We start from the raw sequence: 16,836 nt of genomic DNA, 5'->3' as shown, positions 1-16,836 counted from the left end.
GTGGGATTCTTCTAGTGTTTTAGCATTCAACATTTAGTATAAACTTTCCCTACCAAATGTCTCATAGTGAGGATTCCCATGTGCTATGACTAGTGGTAGCATTTTATTAATATTTAAAAACACTAGGAGAACTTCATAATTTTGATAGTGATATTGATAAAAAAAACTATTTGTCGGTGTTTCGGACCGGGGGTCCTCAACCAACCAGTGAATTTGAACTGCATGCCCCTAATCCCGGATGGTGATGCAAAGAGACACAAAGTTTATACTGGTTCAGGCAATCGATGCCCTGCGTCCAGTCTGAGAGATCGACCTTGTATTCCTTGCACCGAAGTGCTTGTAGTAGGGGGTTACAAGCTAGGGGAGAGAGGGAGCTAGTCCCAGGTCTCGGCAAGGTGTCGTGTGGGCTGCTTGAGACGTTGCTCTCAGGCGGCTGGGATGTGTGCGCGTGTGTGTGTGTGTGTTACAAGGTGTTCTTCTCTGTCTTTCTAAGTGGCCCAAGTCCTCTCCTTTTATAGTTGAAGGGAGGACAAGGACAGTACATGTGTTAACTATGCGGCGTCGTGCCAACAGGGGCGGCATGTCCGAGCCCTGTGGCCTGTTCCTGTGGCGGCGTGGTCGTCGGAGTGGTCCGTCCTTGGAGCACTGGGGCGGCGTGCTAGTCCCATCTGATCCTATGCATCGTGGGAGCCCCGGGACTGCCTCGGAGTGGGTGCGGCGGTGGACATGCAAGCCGCTGTGGATGGACTATGCGCGAGGCCGAGGCTTGGTCGGTGCCGAGGCTGCACCGCGGTGGGGGGGTCTCGGCGGGCACAAACCCCGAGATAGCCGAGACCTTGGTGCACAGTGCCGAGGCCCCGAGTGGGCGGCTGATCTGGTGCGCCAGCTTGAAGGCGGTGATGACCCGGGCCAAGTTGTCCGTGCGATATTATTTTTGAGGTGGGGATCGCGGGACACAGTGTAGGGTGGGCACTGATCGTGGGCACAGCGTTAGAACACAGTGGCCGGTAATCCCCGCCGTGCCCTATCCCAGCCAGTATGGCGCTGATGCGACCTCAGGTCCCGTCGACCATTCTGTGGCGTCGAGCCATCGTCCGGCTGAGATTGCGGGAGTGGTTGAAGTATTAATGAGACGTGACGTGATGTCGGGCGGGTCGGTCGAGGCGGGGGGCGACGGGCTGCTGACGAACTGGCCTCGAGCGACATGGAGAATGTGGCCTCACGTGAGACGGAGAGCGGAGCCTCGCGCGAGACGGAGATTGTGGCAGAACCTCCTAAGTTATAGGGCCCACATGCACCTGTCATTGTCCGATGACCTTTGACATCTATGCATATGTTTCCATGAACTTAAAAAGACTGTCGGGTGTCCTCAGGAACCCCGAATCATCCATGATTTCCGAGCAGGATCACGTTACAGAGTCATTGTAGTATTACAACATTTATTCAAATATCAAAACCAGAGTAAAAACAGTGGAAGTCTTACGATAATATAGTTTACAAACCAGTTGTTTCAAACCTTACAAACTAAGTTCGATAATTATTACAAACCATAGTAGTAGTGGAGTGGCATAATTAATATAGACATATCACACAAAATAAACATCATGCCCAAGGATCACACATTTACTTCTCATCGTCAGAATGAACGATAGTCATGCAGCACGATCCAAAACAGATCTGCTCATGAGGCTCACCTGCAACAAGGGGTCAACGAACCCTGAGTACAAAAGTACTCAACAAGACTTATCCAAAATATTAACTGATAAACTCAGTAATGCAGGCTCAGGGATTCAAGGTATAGCTTTAATAATGATCAAAGTTCTTTTGCGTAAAAGCTCTTTTAACAACATTCTTTATATAGAAAACTTCTCAAGAATTATATACAAAGCTAACACGATCCGCACTGAGATCATGAAACTTCATATCCAACACCTTCACAAGCCTTATTCAAGTTCCGGTTATTAATTCTACGATGATGAACAGTGAGTTGAGTCTCCTTAACCGAGGAGCAACGACGATTCGAACCGATTAAGCCCAGCTGGGGATTCCAGACCACACGACATATGTAGGTCCCCGACCTATATATACCAACCTACCCTCTGATCCCCTAAAACAAGAACGGGTCTGCGCCACCCGAGAACATAGTACTCCACCATTCCAGCCCATGGCCACGTGGGTACACGCTATTCCCGCCATCTCCACTCCTAGTGCGCAAGTAGCCATTCTCGTAATAGAATTGCCAAGTTCAGGCTTACCAAAGTATGTGGTTAGTACTACAAATTCTCACCTCATACAATTCAACAACGGACGTGCCTTAATCGACATAGGCGGAAATAACCCGCTCACAAGACCTCCATGTCTTGTGGCTCACACACACCGAGTCCGCCCGGTCTAGATTTATTACTCCACATTCCCATATCACATGCTAACATAATTAACCAATGTTCCATTTGTTACTTGCAGGTGGCAGGTAGTCACTCGACTTTCATCGTTCTACGCATAGCTAAGCAAAACTAGGCATATACGAGTTTTAGACTGGTAATATGGTAAATATAGAATAACAAAGGTGGTAATACACCAATTAGGCTCTTACTTAACTCCTAACCACTTAATGCAGTAACAGAAAGCAAAAGCGAAATTAATTTGAAAAATACAAGGTAGGGTTGTATGCATCCGGGGCTTGCCTTCATTGACGGAAAAGTCTGTTTCCTGTGACGTTACACAAGTACTCGATCCGACCTCAACAGACGGATTAACCTCTTCAATAGCTTGATTAACTACCACGTTTTTACCTTCGTTCACTACACGTAATAACAATGTCATGTTCAACATGATGCGGAATACTAAATATGATGCTCGATGATGGATACAAAAATTAACAATTTGAATACAACTTTCCTTTGCGGTACAGTTGCAAGTCAAACGAACTAAATCTTTATCGTAACACATATATCAATTGCCAAGGATCATTATCAACTAATGACCCGAGGTCATCACTCAATCCAAAATTACAGACAAAACCTAAATCACTAAAGGTTACTATTTGCTTTTATGAATTAATTATTTAATTCAAAATTATGAAATAAATCAACTTATTCTAATTGAGCTCAAAATTTTAGTACATGTTCATCATATGATAAGTAAGTGGCAAAACAAATTTCATAATTTTTGGACAATTAAATAAGCCTAGAAAAATCATGGAAATCCATTTATTAATAAATTGAGCAATTTTTACCACATTCAAAAAGTACTGAAATATATTATTTCATATTTTTATTAAATACTATACATCATAGAGAAGTCACTCAAAATTTTCATAATTTTTGGAGCTCTAAATAAATCTACACAAAAATAACAAAAATAGACACTATTCATTTAATTCTGAAAAATAGAAAATCCACTTAGAACGCTGAGTCACTGACATGGTGACCCCACCTGTCATCCCCTTCCTCGCGCTCTGACCACGATGGCGACGGCGCTGACCGACAATTTCTCGCTGACGGCGAGTCCAACGGCGATGGCCAACGTATCAAAATGATCACCAAGACTAGGCGCATCGATTGACGTCCCTATCAGCACTGATTACGGCCCTATACTAGCTCGTCGTCGGCCATGGCGGACACGGTGGCACGGCGACACAATGCCGGTGATACAAATCTGAAAATGGGGAAACAGAGGGCATGGGAAGGTCTAGTAGCTCACCACGAACACACTAGAGCAAAGAACGAGACCGGATAAGCTACGATGACACGGGTCGACGTTGACAGCAGTCACGGCGGAGCAAAACATCGTCGACGATGGTGTACCGGCGACTGCAGTGGTCAAAATGAGCAACCAGCTATGGATTAAGTACTACATCATCGAGACAAAACAGAATCAACCAAAACCAGGGACGGAGATGCACCGTGGAGCTCTGGCCGCGACGAATCATGCTCGGCGGAGGAGTTGCCGGCCGTGGAGAAGAAACACGACGAGTGACGATTCCTAGCGAAATTAAGCAGAATTGATGGGTTGACTGAGCGCGTAAGGCTAAAGCGGAGCTGGGACTAGCTTATCAGCGACGGTGGAGCACGACAACAACGGCACGGGCTCGCCGGAGTGGAGCAGCGGCGATGGGAAAAACAGAGGGCGAAGGAAGAACAACGACGACGGCGTCGGAGCTTTATAGGGCGGCCAAGGAAGCAAGGAGAAGCCATGACGATGCCTTTCCCGCGCCAGCGCGAAGCCAAGGCCGCCACGCACGCGCCTGGAAGCAAGCCGAAGCTCGTCGGCGGTGTAGCGCAAGCGGTGAACACTGTTCATCGAAATTACAAGTTTACTATTTACCAAAATTCACAAATTACTCCCAAATTTTCATAACAACTCAAAAATCTCCAAAAACAAAAGTTGCTCAAAATCAAAAGTTCTACAACTTTGCTTTTATAACCATCTCCTAATTCGGTCTAGATTTTGAAATGAACTTTTGAATTTGAATAGAGAAATTTAACGAATTACGCCTTTTTGAATTACTCAAAATTTTTTTAAACAACTTGAAAAACTCCAAAAACAAACTTTGTATAACTTGCCAAGCTCTACACTTTTGCTTTTGGGCCCAACCCCAAAATATGCTTAGATTTTGAAATGGATTTTCAGGGTAGGGTTTAAATGTTGAAAAGCGGGGTTTTCTGGAAAAAAATTCAAAATCCAAACAAACATTGACTTGAGTCAAACAATACAATGCAACACATACCACATAAATATAAACTTATTTTAGTGTATGCATCTCAAAGTTTCACCAAATGCCAAATGCTTTGCAATGCATATGATGACATGTCAGATTTTAATATTTAAACACCTGAGGTGTTACAATCCTTCCCCCTAAAAGAAATCTCGCCCCGAGATTCAAAGCCATAGGGTAAGTAATGGAAAAGGAAATATGTCGCGAGAACACATACAAACTCTATTCATAAAACTGCCAAGGTTCCTTTACAAAACACAATTTGTACTACCGAACTCAACTTACATTACTCTATTCTATTTTGACGCTAGAAACTCTGGAAACTTTTCTAACAAGTAATCTTCTGATTCCCAAGTAGCTTCCTCTTCTGAATGTTGATTCCATTGTATTTTATAGAACTTGATTGTCCATCTTTGAGTAACATGATCTTTTTGATCTAACACTCGGATAGGATATTCGGAATAAGTTAAATCCGGTTCTAGTTCTACTCCTTCAACTTCAACATTCTGTTCAGGCACTCGAAGATACTTTTTCAATTGAGAAACATGGAACACATCATGCACATCTACAAGATGTTCAGGTAACTTCAAGTGATATACCACTTTTCCATACCTCTCCAAAATTTGATATGGTCCAATGTATCGGGGTGCCAACTTTCCTTTAACACCAAAACGGGTAACTCCCTTCATTGGTGATACTTTCAGATATACAAAATCTCCTTTGGTAAATACCAATGGTCTCCGTCTTCTATCCGCATAACTCTTTTGTCGAGATTGAGCTATCTTCAAATTACTCTGTATTTGTCTAACCTTGTCTTCTATTTCTTTCACAAGGTCAACTCCAAAGAATCTTCTTTCTCCAGGCTCAGACCAACTTAATGATGTCCTGCATCTACGACCATAGAGTGCTTCAAATGGAGCCATTCTAATGCTTTCCTGATAACTATTGTTGTATGAGAACTCGGCCAAAGGTAAGCACTCATCCCACTTATTGGAATAGTTAAGGACACAACACCTTAACATATCTTCAAGTACTTGATTAACTCTTTCAGTCTGTCCATCGGTTTGTGGATGATAAGCTATACTATACAGAAGTTTGGTACCCAATGAAGAATGCAATTGTTTCCAAAAGTTGGAGACAAACTATGTACCTCTATCTGACACAATAGTCTTGGGTACTCCATGGAGACTCATGATTCTTGCTAAATACATCTTGGCATATTGGATCGTAGGATATATTGTCTTGACTGGAAGAAAATGTGCTGATTTAGTGAGTCGATCTACAATAACCCATACTGAGTCAAATCCCTTTGATGTCTTGGGTAGACCAACAATAAAGTCCATACTTATGTCCTCCCACTTCCAAGATGGAATAGGTAATGGTTGCAATTCACCAGCAGACCTCAAATGTATAGCTTTCACCTTTTGACAAGTATCACACTTTGCTATGTATCTAGCAATCTCTATTTTCATTTTAGTCCACCAGAATCTTTGCTTCAAGTCATGGTACATCTTGTTACTTCCTGGATGGATTGATAACCTAGTAGCATGTGCCTCATCTAGAATTGACTGCCGCAACTCAGGAACTTTTGGTACCACTAGGCGATCCTTGAACCACAACACATCTTCATTGTCAATACTAAAGCATTCCGCTTTTCTATTCTTGACTCTTTTCTTAATATGGGCTATACCCTTGTTTTCCTTCTGAGCAGCAATAGCTTAATCTCGAATAGTGGCTTCAACAATTATGTTGGTCAAACTTCCTTGTTGAATTACTTCTACATTCAACTTTTCCATTTCTTGACATAAATTCAAACCCATTGTTCTCACTGTTAGACAATTGCAATAACTTTTGCGACTGAGGGCATCTGCAACTACATTTGCTTTACTAGGGTGATAATGTACTTCCAAATCATAATCCTTAATTAGTTCTAACCATCTTCTTTATTGCATGTTCAACTCTAACTGAGTAAAGATGTACTTTAAGCTTTTGTGGTCTGTATACATATGACATGTATTACCAAGCAGGTAATGCTGTCAAATCTTCAGAGCATGAACCACAGCTGCTAACTCCAAATCATGAGTCAGATAGTGTTCTTCATGTTGCTTAAGTTGCCAAGATGCATAAGCAATGACTCGGACTTCTTGCATCAACACACATCCAATACCAATACCTGAAGCATCACAATAAACATCAAACGGCTTCTCGATGTTAGGTTGGGCTAATACTGGTGCAGTGGTTAATAGTCTCTTCAAAGTCTAGAAAGCCTTCTCACAATCTGATGACCAAACAAACCTAACTTGGTTCTTCAACAATTCAGTTATGGACTTTGATATCTTTGAGAAATCTGGAATAAACCGACGGTAATATCCCGCCAAACCCAGAAAACTCCAAACTTGATGAACTATGGTTGGCGGTTTCCAATCAAGCACATCCTTTACTTTGCTTGGATCAACTACCACTCCTTCAGCTGACAAGACATGTCCAAGAAATTGCACTTCCTTAAGCCAAAAATCACACTTGCTGAACTTGGCATATAGTTGATGTTCTCTCAAATGGGTCAGAACAATTCTGAGATGTTCCGCATGTTCTTTCTTATTCTTGGAATATACTAAAATGTCATCAATAAACACTACTACAAACTTGTCTAGCTCCAGCATGAATACTGAGTTCATTAGATACATGAAATGAGCTGGAGCATTTGTCAAACCAAAAGACATTACCAGGTATTCATATAACCCATATCTTGTGGTAAATGCTGTTTTGGGAATATCCTCAGGCTTTATCTTGATTTGGTGATATCCTGATCTCAAATCTATCTTGGAGAAAACTTTGGCTCTGGCCAATTGATCAAAAAGCAGATCTATCCGAGGTAATGGATACTTATTCTTGATGGTCACTTCATTCAATGGATGATAGTCAACACATAACCTCAGGGTCTCATCTTTCTTTTTCACAAAAATTGCCGGGCATCCCCAAGGTGAAGAACTAGGTTGGATAAACCCTTTCTCAATCAATTCTTGTAACTGAGTTTTCAACTCGGCCAATTCCTTAGGTGGCATCCTATAAGCTCTCTGAGAAATCGGAGCTATTCCAGGTTGTAACTCTATATTGAACTGTACATCCCTATCAGGTGGTAGACCGGGTAAATCTTTAGGAAACACATCCGGAAATTCACACACTACCAGAATATCTCTAATCTCTTTGACAGCAGTTGCACAAATCTTGCCCACTGATCTTCTTAGGGTTGGAAGTTGGATAAGAAGTTGAGAATTACTATCAGGCAAACTCACTCTTAAGGTCCTATTCAAAGCGTCTATAACAGCCTTATGCTGATATATCCAATTCATTCCCAAAATTACATCTATATCCTAATCCTTAAGGATAATCATGGTAGTGGGAAAAATATGCCCACCCAGGTTTACGGGTACCTGGTATACCATTTCCTTAGTACATAGATGTCCCCCGGGTGACTGTATAAAGAAACTTTCCTTTGTTGCCCCAATTGAAATTTCATGCTTCACGACAAATGTTCTATTGATGAATGAATGCGATGCGCCAGAATAAAAAAGTATAACTGCAGGGTGATTGGCAACAGGAAACATACCCATCATCACTGGCTCCCCTTCCAGAATTTCCCCAGCTTAAATATAGAACACCCGTCCTGTCTTCCTCTCATCTTTGCCCTTCTGAGCATTCTGATTGGGGTTCTTGTTTGGTGCCTGACCCTGTTGTTGATTAGCAGGGGCCATCTGATAATTTTGATTAGCCTGCCTAGGATATGGACATTCCCTGGAGAAATGACCAGTCCTTCCACAATTGTAGCACGGATAGTTGTGACCCTGGGATGTTGGAGCATTGGTTGATTGTGAGTTCGGATAGGTTATAGCAGGACGGACATTTGACTGTTGCCTGGCTTGGAACTACGGCGGACGATAAGGAGGATGATTATGATGTACTGGATGACAAATCACCCTCTGCCTCTTTTGATTTCCCCCAAAAGATCCAGACGGCACACTCTTTTTCTTTTTGAGCTCCTTATGCTACCGATACTTTGACTCTGAAGCAATTGCAATATTTACTGCCTCATGATAAGTAACATTAGTGCAAGTGGTCATCATAGTCTACAACTTGGTATTCAGGCCTCTCATAAACCACCTCTTCTTCTTGGCATCAGTATTGACATGTTCAGATGCATATTGGGACAGATGATTAAATCTTCCCACAAACTGCATCACGGTTTGATCTCCTTGTTTCAAAGCAAGGAATTCATCTAACTTCATAGCCATCACTCCTTCAGGGATATAATAGGCTCTGAAGGCAGTACGGAACTCAGCCCAGGTTATTGGAATGCCAGCAGGTTGCATAGCCACTAAGTTTGCCCACCAAGCACTTGCTACTCCTCTAAGTTGTTGGGCAGCAAACGTAGGTTTCTAATACTCCGTGCATGGGATAAGGTCAAATTTCTGCTCCATGGTTCGAAGCCAGTCATCAGCCTCCAATGGTTCATCTGCCTTGGTGAACACTAGGGGTCTTATGTCTGTGAAATCAACATATGTAGCCTCCTGTCGGTTATGGTGGCGTCCATGGTTTCCGTACATCTGATTCTGATTACTCTGAGCCATCTCATGAAGCAAACAAGAATTTTTAGCCGTCACATTGACAAGTGCAGTTATAGCATTAGCTAAATTGGTTGGAACTGGTGGCAGATCTGGAATACCTTCCTCATCTTGTGAAGTTCCCGGAATAAACGAACCCTGCGTACGACGCATCTGCTCATAACAAACCAAACTTTATTCACATGTCTTTATTGAATTGTACCAAAGCTTACTCTAGACACATTACACAGAGTTTACTAATGTACAATCAAACCCACGAGTACGAAAACAGAACTACATAACTTAACTAGAGCTACTATTATACAACTCTACTCTTTTCCTCTATTTCTTCAAACTTCAGGCTCGGTATCCATTTCGGAATTATTACCGCCTTCACCATCACTTTCATCGATCATTACTAATTCTTTAGGATCTTCTTCTTCTTCCTCTCCCGATTCATCATCATCGGCAAGGATGACACCGGGGTCCATGGCATTAGCTTGAGGCTCATGATTTGGATTCAGTAGATTGCTAAGCCTATGAACCTCCTCATGTAGATATGTATTATGTTCTTCTAAATCTTCTACATAGAATTCTAGCTCATGAGTTCTAGCTCTAGCTACATTTTCCCTGTGCCAAGCTTCATTTCTTCCTTCCACCGTACGAACTAACATACTTTCACAGTTCCTATGCGTGGTGGTGAGCTGCCTCAATTGACCCTGTAATTCTCCTATTTGTATAACATCCAAAGCTCTATCTCTAGTAGATTGTGCTAACTCTATAGAAACCCTCGGTATCTCTGCCTTGGGATCAGGCCTAGTACTGCTACTGCTAGCACCGTCATTTCTAGGGGCAAGTTGGTGACGGGGAACTCCTTTGGGTCTGGTGGACTTACGGGGTGTCATCTTGGCACGAGCCATACTGTAGGAAGCCAATTGAATCCAAGTAAGACCATTTAATCAAAATCCAAAAAGTAGCTAAGATGGATTACATTCCTCAAACTAGACTCACTACTTAACTCTAGACTAAGAGGTGAAGGAAGTAACGAGTGAATCATTCATGATGCATGAATCATTCTTACGAACAAAAACATCAAAGTTAATAATGCACATAAATAACATTTATTTTTATATAGGGCATAGTAATATTACTACTCCACCACACAAAACCTTTTTAATCAAATATGGAATGGTGAGAAAGAAATAAGATAAGTCAGAAGCAATTTGGACTAAATTACCAAGTTAAATTTAGTCATCCAAATCATTTTGAAGTTTTTGTAAAACAATACAACAAAAACCTTGTAACGATAGCTCTGATACCATTCTGTGGCAGAACCTCCTAAGTTATAGGGCCCACATGGACCTGTCACTGTCCGATGACCTTTGACATCTATGCATATGTTTCCATGAACTTAAAAAGACTGTCGGGTGTCCTCAGGAACCCCGAATCATCCACGATTTCTGAGCAAGATCACGTTACAGAGTCATTGCAGTATTACAACATTTATTCAAATATGAAAACTAGAGTAAAAACAGCAGAAGTCTTACGATAATATAGTTTACAAACTAGTTGTTTCAAACCTTACAAACTAAGTTCGATAATTATTACAAACCATAGTAGTAGTGGAGTGGCATAATTAATATAGACATATCACACAAAATAAACATCCTGCCCAAGGATCACACATTTACTTCTCGTCGTCAGAACGAACGATAGTCATGCAGCACGATCCAAAACAGATCTGCTCATGAGGCTCACCTACAACAAGGGGTCAATGAACCCTGAGTACGAAAGTACTCAACAAGACTTATCCGAAATATTAACTGATAAACTCAGTAATGCAGGCTCAGGGATTCAAGGTATAGCTTTAACAATGATCAAAGTTCTTTTGTGTAAAAGCTCTTTTAACAACATTCTTTATATAGAAAACTTCTCAAGAATTATATACAAAGCTGACACGATCCGCACTGAGATCATGAAACTTCATATCCAACACCTTCACAAGCCTTATTCAAGTTCCGGTTATTAATTCTACGATGATGAACAGTGAGTTGAGTCTCCTTAACCGAGAAGCAACGACGATTCGAACCGATTAAGCCCAGCTAGGGATTCTAGACCACATGACATATGCAGGTCCCCGACCTACATATACCAACCTACCGTCGGATCCCCTAAAACAAGAACGGGTCCGCGCCACCCGAGAACACAGTACTCCACCATTCCAGCCCATGGCCACGTGGGTACACGCTATTCCCGCCATCTCTCCACTCCCAGTGCGCGAGTAGCCATTCTTGTAATAGAATTGCCAAGTTTAGGCTTATCGGAGTATGTGGTTAGCACTACAAATTCTCACCTCATACAATTCAACAACGGACGTGCCTTAATCGACATAGGCGGAAATAACCCGCTCACAAGACCTCCATGTCTTGTGGCTCACACACACCGAGTCCGCCCAGTCTAGATTTATTACTCCACATTCCCATATCACATGCTAACATAATTAACCAATGTTCCATTTGTTACTTGCAGGTGGTAGGTAGTCACCCGACTTTCATCGTTCTACGCATAGCTAAGCAAAACTAGGCATATACGAGTTTTAGACTAGTAATATGGTAAATATGGAATAACAAGGGTGGTAATGCACCAATTAGGCTCTTACTTAACTCCTAACCACTTAATGCAGTAACAGAAAGCAAAAGTGAAATTAATTTGAAAAACACAAGGTAGGGTTGTATGTATCCGGGGCTTGCCTTCGTTGACGGAAAAGTCCGTTTCCTGTGACGTTACACAAGTACTCGATCCGACCTCAACAGACGGATTAACCTCTTCAATAGCTTGATTAACTACCACGTTTTCACCTTCATTTACTACATGTAATAACAATGCCATGTTCAACATGATGCGGAATACTAAATATGATGCACGATGATGGATACAAAAATTAACAATTTGAATACAACTTTCCTTCGTGGTACAGTTGCAAGTCAAACGAACTAAATCTTTATCGTAACACATACATCAATTGCCAAGGATCATTATCAACTAATGACCCGAGGTCATCACTCAATCCAAAATTACAAACAAAACCTAAATCACTAAAGGTTACTATTTGCTTTTATGAATTAATTATTTAATTCAAAATTATGAAATAAATCAACTTATTCTAATTGATCTCAAAATTTTAGTACATGTTCATCACATGATAAGTAAGTGGCAAAACAAATTTCATAATTTTTGGACAATTAAATAAGCCTAGAAAAATCATGGAAATCCATTTATTAATAAATTGAGCAATTTTTACCACATTCAAAAAGTACTGAAATATATTATTTCATATTTTTATTAAATACTATACATCACAGAGAAGTCACTCAAAAATTTTCATAATTTTGGAGCTCTAAATAAATCTACACAAAAATAACAAAAACAGACACTATTCATTTAATTCTGAAAAATAGAAAATCCACTTAGAACGCTGAGTCACTGACATGGTGACCCCACCTATCATACCCTTCCTCGCGCTCTGACCACGACAGCGATGGCGCTGACCGACGATTTCTCGCCGACGGCGAGTCCAACGGCGACGGCCAACGTACCAAAATGATCACCAAGACTAGGCGCATCGATTGACGTCCCTATCAACACTGATTACGGCCCTATACTAGCTCGTCGTCGGCCATAGCGGATGCGGTGGCACGGCGACACAACGCCGGCGATATGAAGCCAAAAACAGGGAAACAGAGGGCATGGGAAGGTCCAGTAGCTCACCACGAACACGCTGGAGCAAAGAACGAGACCGGATAAGCTACGATGACACGGGTCGACGTTGACAGCAGTCACGGCGGAGCAAAACGTCATCGGCGATGGTGTACCGACGACTGCAGTGGTCAAAATGAGCAACCAGCTATGGATTAAGTACTACATCATCGAGACGAAATAGAATCAACCAAAACCAGGGACGGAGATGCACCATGGAGCTCTGGCCGCGGCGAATCGTGCTCGGCAAAGGAGTTGCCGGCCGTGGAGAAGAAACACGACGAGTGACGATTCCCAGTGAAATTAAGCAGAATTGATGGGTTGACTGAGCGCGTAAGGCTAAAGCGGAGCTGGGACTAGCTTATCAGCGACGGTGGAGCACGACAACGACAGCACAGGCTCGCCGGAGTGGAGCAGTGGCGACGGGGAAAACAGAGGGCGAAGGAAGAACAACGACGACGATGTCGGAGCTTTATAGGGTGGCCAAGGAAGCAAGGAGAAGCCATGACAATGCCTTTCCCATGCCAGCGTGAAGCCAAGGCCGCCACGTGCGTGCCTGGAAGCAAGCCGAAGCTCGCCGGCGGTGTAGCGCAAGCGGTGAACACTGTTTATCGAAATTACAAGTTTGCCATTCGCCAAAATTCACAAATTACTCCCAAATTTTCATAACAACTCAAAAATCTCCAAAAACAAAAATTGCTCAAAATCAAAAGTTCTACAACTTTGCTTTTATAACCATCTCCTAATTCGGTCTAGATTTTGAAATGAACTTTTGAATTTGAATAGGGAAATTTAACGAATTACACCTTTTTGAATTACTCAAAATTTTTCTAAACAACTTGAAAAACTCCAAAATCAAACTTTGTATAACTTGCCAAGCTCTACACTTTTGCTTTTGGGCCCAACCCCAAAATATGCTTAGATTTTGAAATGGATTTTCAGGGTAGGGTTTAAATGTTGAAAAGCGGGGTTTTCTGGAAAAAAAAATTCAAAATCCAAACAAACATTGACTTGAGTCAAACAATACAATGCAACACATACCACATAAATATAAACTTATTTTAGTGTATGCATCTCAAAGTTTCACCAAATGCCAAATGCTTTGCAATGCATATGATGACATGTCAGATTTTAATATTTAAACACCCGATGTGTTACAGAGATCGGACTCCCTGCCGAGGCCTTCCGTGAGAGGCCTCGCGCGATACGGAGAATGCACCCCCTACCGAGGCTTTCTGTGAAGAGCCTCTCGCGAGGCGGAGATTGCATTCACTGCCGAGGCCTTCCGTGGGGAGTCTCGCGCGAGGCGAAGATTGCGTCAGGACGCCAAGACCTCCTGTGTGAGGTTCGAGGCGAGGCGGAGAGCCTGGCGGGCTCGGACGTGGCGGGTGAGGGGCCCACGGCTTACCTTCTAGCTTTGTTTTTTGATGGGGCTTAAGTGACCCCTTTGATGTTCGCTCGGGGTACCCCATTCTAAGGTACCCGATAGTAGCCCCCGAGCCTCCGGGGGAGTGCGTGCACTCTCCCTGAGGGTTTGCCGAGGCTTGGTTTATACCTGCTCCCATAGGAATTGGGTTTTGTTTCTTGAGGTTCCGGTGGGTGCGCGCGAGCACACCCGCCGAGTGTAGCCCTCGAGGCCTTGGAGGAGTGGAGTTACTCCTCCAGGGGCTTTTTTCATTTTCGCGTTTGAGCGAGTAGTTTTTTTCGCATTTGCCGAGCCCATAAGCGCAAGTTCGGGTTGCGGGGGTCTCGACGAGGCTGCAGGAAAAAGCCCTCTAGCCTTCGCACGGAGAGAAAGGTCCGTCAGGGGTCCCCCTGACTTTGGGTACGACCCTCACGCTTCCTTTTCGCTCGGAAGGAGGGGTGGAATGTGCCAGGCTACCCTCGATGGGCACGAGCGTGGGCACTTCCGGTGAGCTATTATCGGGTGAGTCCGAGTGGAGGCCCGTACCCCATTCGCTAGGGGACGGCTAGTGGTCCAGAGACACACTCCAAGGGTACTAGAGGGTTTCTCTAGTGGGTGCCGAGGCTGTTCACTGGACCACGGTGGCTCGGTGCCTCCCTACGGTGGGATCCCATTCGGAGACTTCCCTGCCGGTCTTGAACACGACTTAGGACACCCTGAGCGATTGTTCGCTCAGGCCTCGGCCATTCGTAGGCTCACCCCAAGGTCGTCCCTAACTCTGTTGCCCTAGGGCGGCTGTCGAAACCTCTAGAGGCCCAGCCTTCGAACCCCTTGACTGTAACGGGCTCGGTGCCCTTTAATGTATTTGTAACAAAACTTCCAGCATGGACTTAGACTGTTTGTCCTTGTCTTGGGTGCAGCAGGGGACCCCGAGCCTCTGCTAGGAGCGGGAGGGCGGTCAGGGGTCCCCTGGCTTTTTCATCCGACCCTCACATATCCTTTTCGTTCGGACGAAGGGTTTGTTTGCCGAGCCCATTTTGGTCTCGGCAAGGTTGCAGGAAGAGCCCCTAGCCTCTGCACGGAGCAAGAGGGCCGTTGGGAGTTCCCCTGGCTTTTTATACGCCCCTCGCATGTGAGGGTTTGTTTGCCGAGGCCCCTTTAGGCGCGAGCCTGGGTCATGGGGTCTCGGCGTATCCGTAGGAAGAGCCCCCTAGCCTCTGCACAGGGCGAGAGGGCCATTAGAAGCTCCCCTGTCTTTTTGTACGACCCTCACGCTTCCTTTTTGCTCGAAAGGAGGGTTTGTTTTGCTGAGCCCCTTCGAGTGCGAGCCGGGGTCGCTGGGTCTTGGCAAGGTTGCAGGAAGAGCCCCTTAGCCTCTGCATAGAGTGAGAAGGCCGTCAGGGGTTCCCCTAACTTTTTGTATGACCCTCACGCTTCCTTTTCGCTTAGAAGGAGGGGTGGAATGTGCCTCGCTACCCTCAGTGGGTACGAGCGGTGGCACCTCCGGTGAGCTGTTATCGGGTAGTCCGAGTGGAGGCCCGAACCTCGTTCACTAGGGGACGGCTAGTGGTCTAGAGACACACTCCAAGAGTACTAGAGGATTTCTCTAGTGGGTGCCATGGCCGTTCGCTGGGCCTCAGTGGCTTGGTGCCTCCCTATGGTGGGATCCCATTCAGAGACCTTCCTGCCAGTCTTGGACATGACTTTGGGCATCCCAAGCGTTTCGCTTGCTTGGGTCTCGGCCCCGTATAGGCTCGCCCGTGGTCGTCCCTAACTCTGTTATCCTGGGGCAGCTGTCGAAACCCCTTGGGGCCCAGCCTTCGAACCCCTAGACCGTAATAGGCTCGGAGCTTGGTTCCTTCATACAAAAGGAATAGGCCAGGGAGAATATCTTCCCTATTGGCTCGGCAATAGGTGGCGCGCCTTTTGAGGTGGTTTTCTAGGGAGGCAAAACGACACCTGCTGCCATAGTGGCCGAGCACGACATGGTGGATGGGACGTAACTATTCTCACATTTAATGAGGAAGACGTGGGCGCGTGGGCAGGCGAAATTGGCTCGTGGTTAACTACGCCGGATCGGGGGGGAAACTTTCCCAATTTCGTCGCTCGTTCATTTTGCTTCCCCCCTGTATAAATACCCGAAGAGTCTTGCCCCTCCTCGTCTTACCTTGCCTGCATTAGCACTGCCTCCGTCGAGCCATCGCTAGAGCAGCGGGTGCTGGGAAGAAGAGGGGAGAAGAGCGAGCCTAGGGAGAAAGCGAGAAAAAAAGCGAGAGTGTGGGAGAGAGAGAAAAACTCACCGCCGCACCCGATTCCTCCGTCGCACCCATGGTCGACGACATCGTCATTGTCGAGGCAGA

This window comes from Miscanthus floridulus, chromosome 2, assembly GCF_019320115.1.
Source record: "Miscanthus floridulus cultivar M001 chromosome 2, ASM1932011v1, whole genome shotgun sequence".
Taxonomy (NCBI): domain Eukaryota; kingdom Viridiplantae; phylum Streptophyta; class Magnoliopsida; order Poales; family Poaceae; genus Miscanthus; species Miscanthus floridulus.
Note: the sequence above shows the minus strand (reverse complement) of the source record.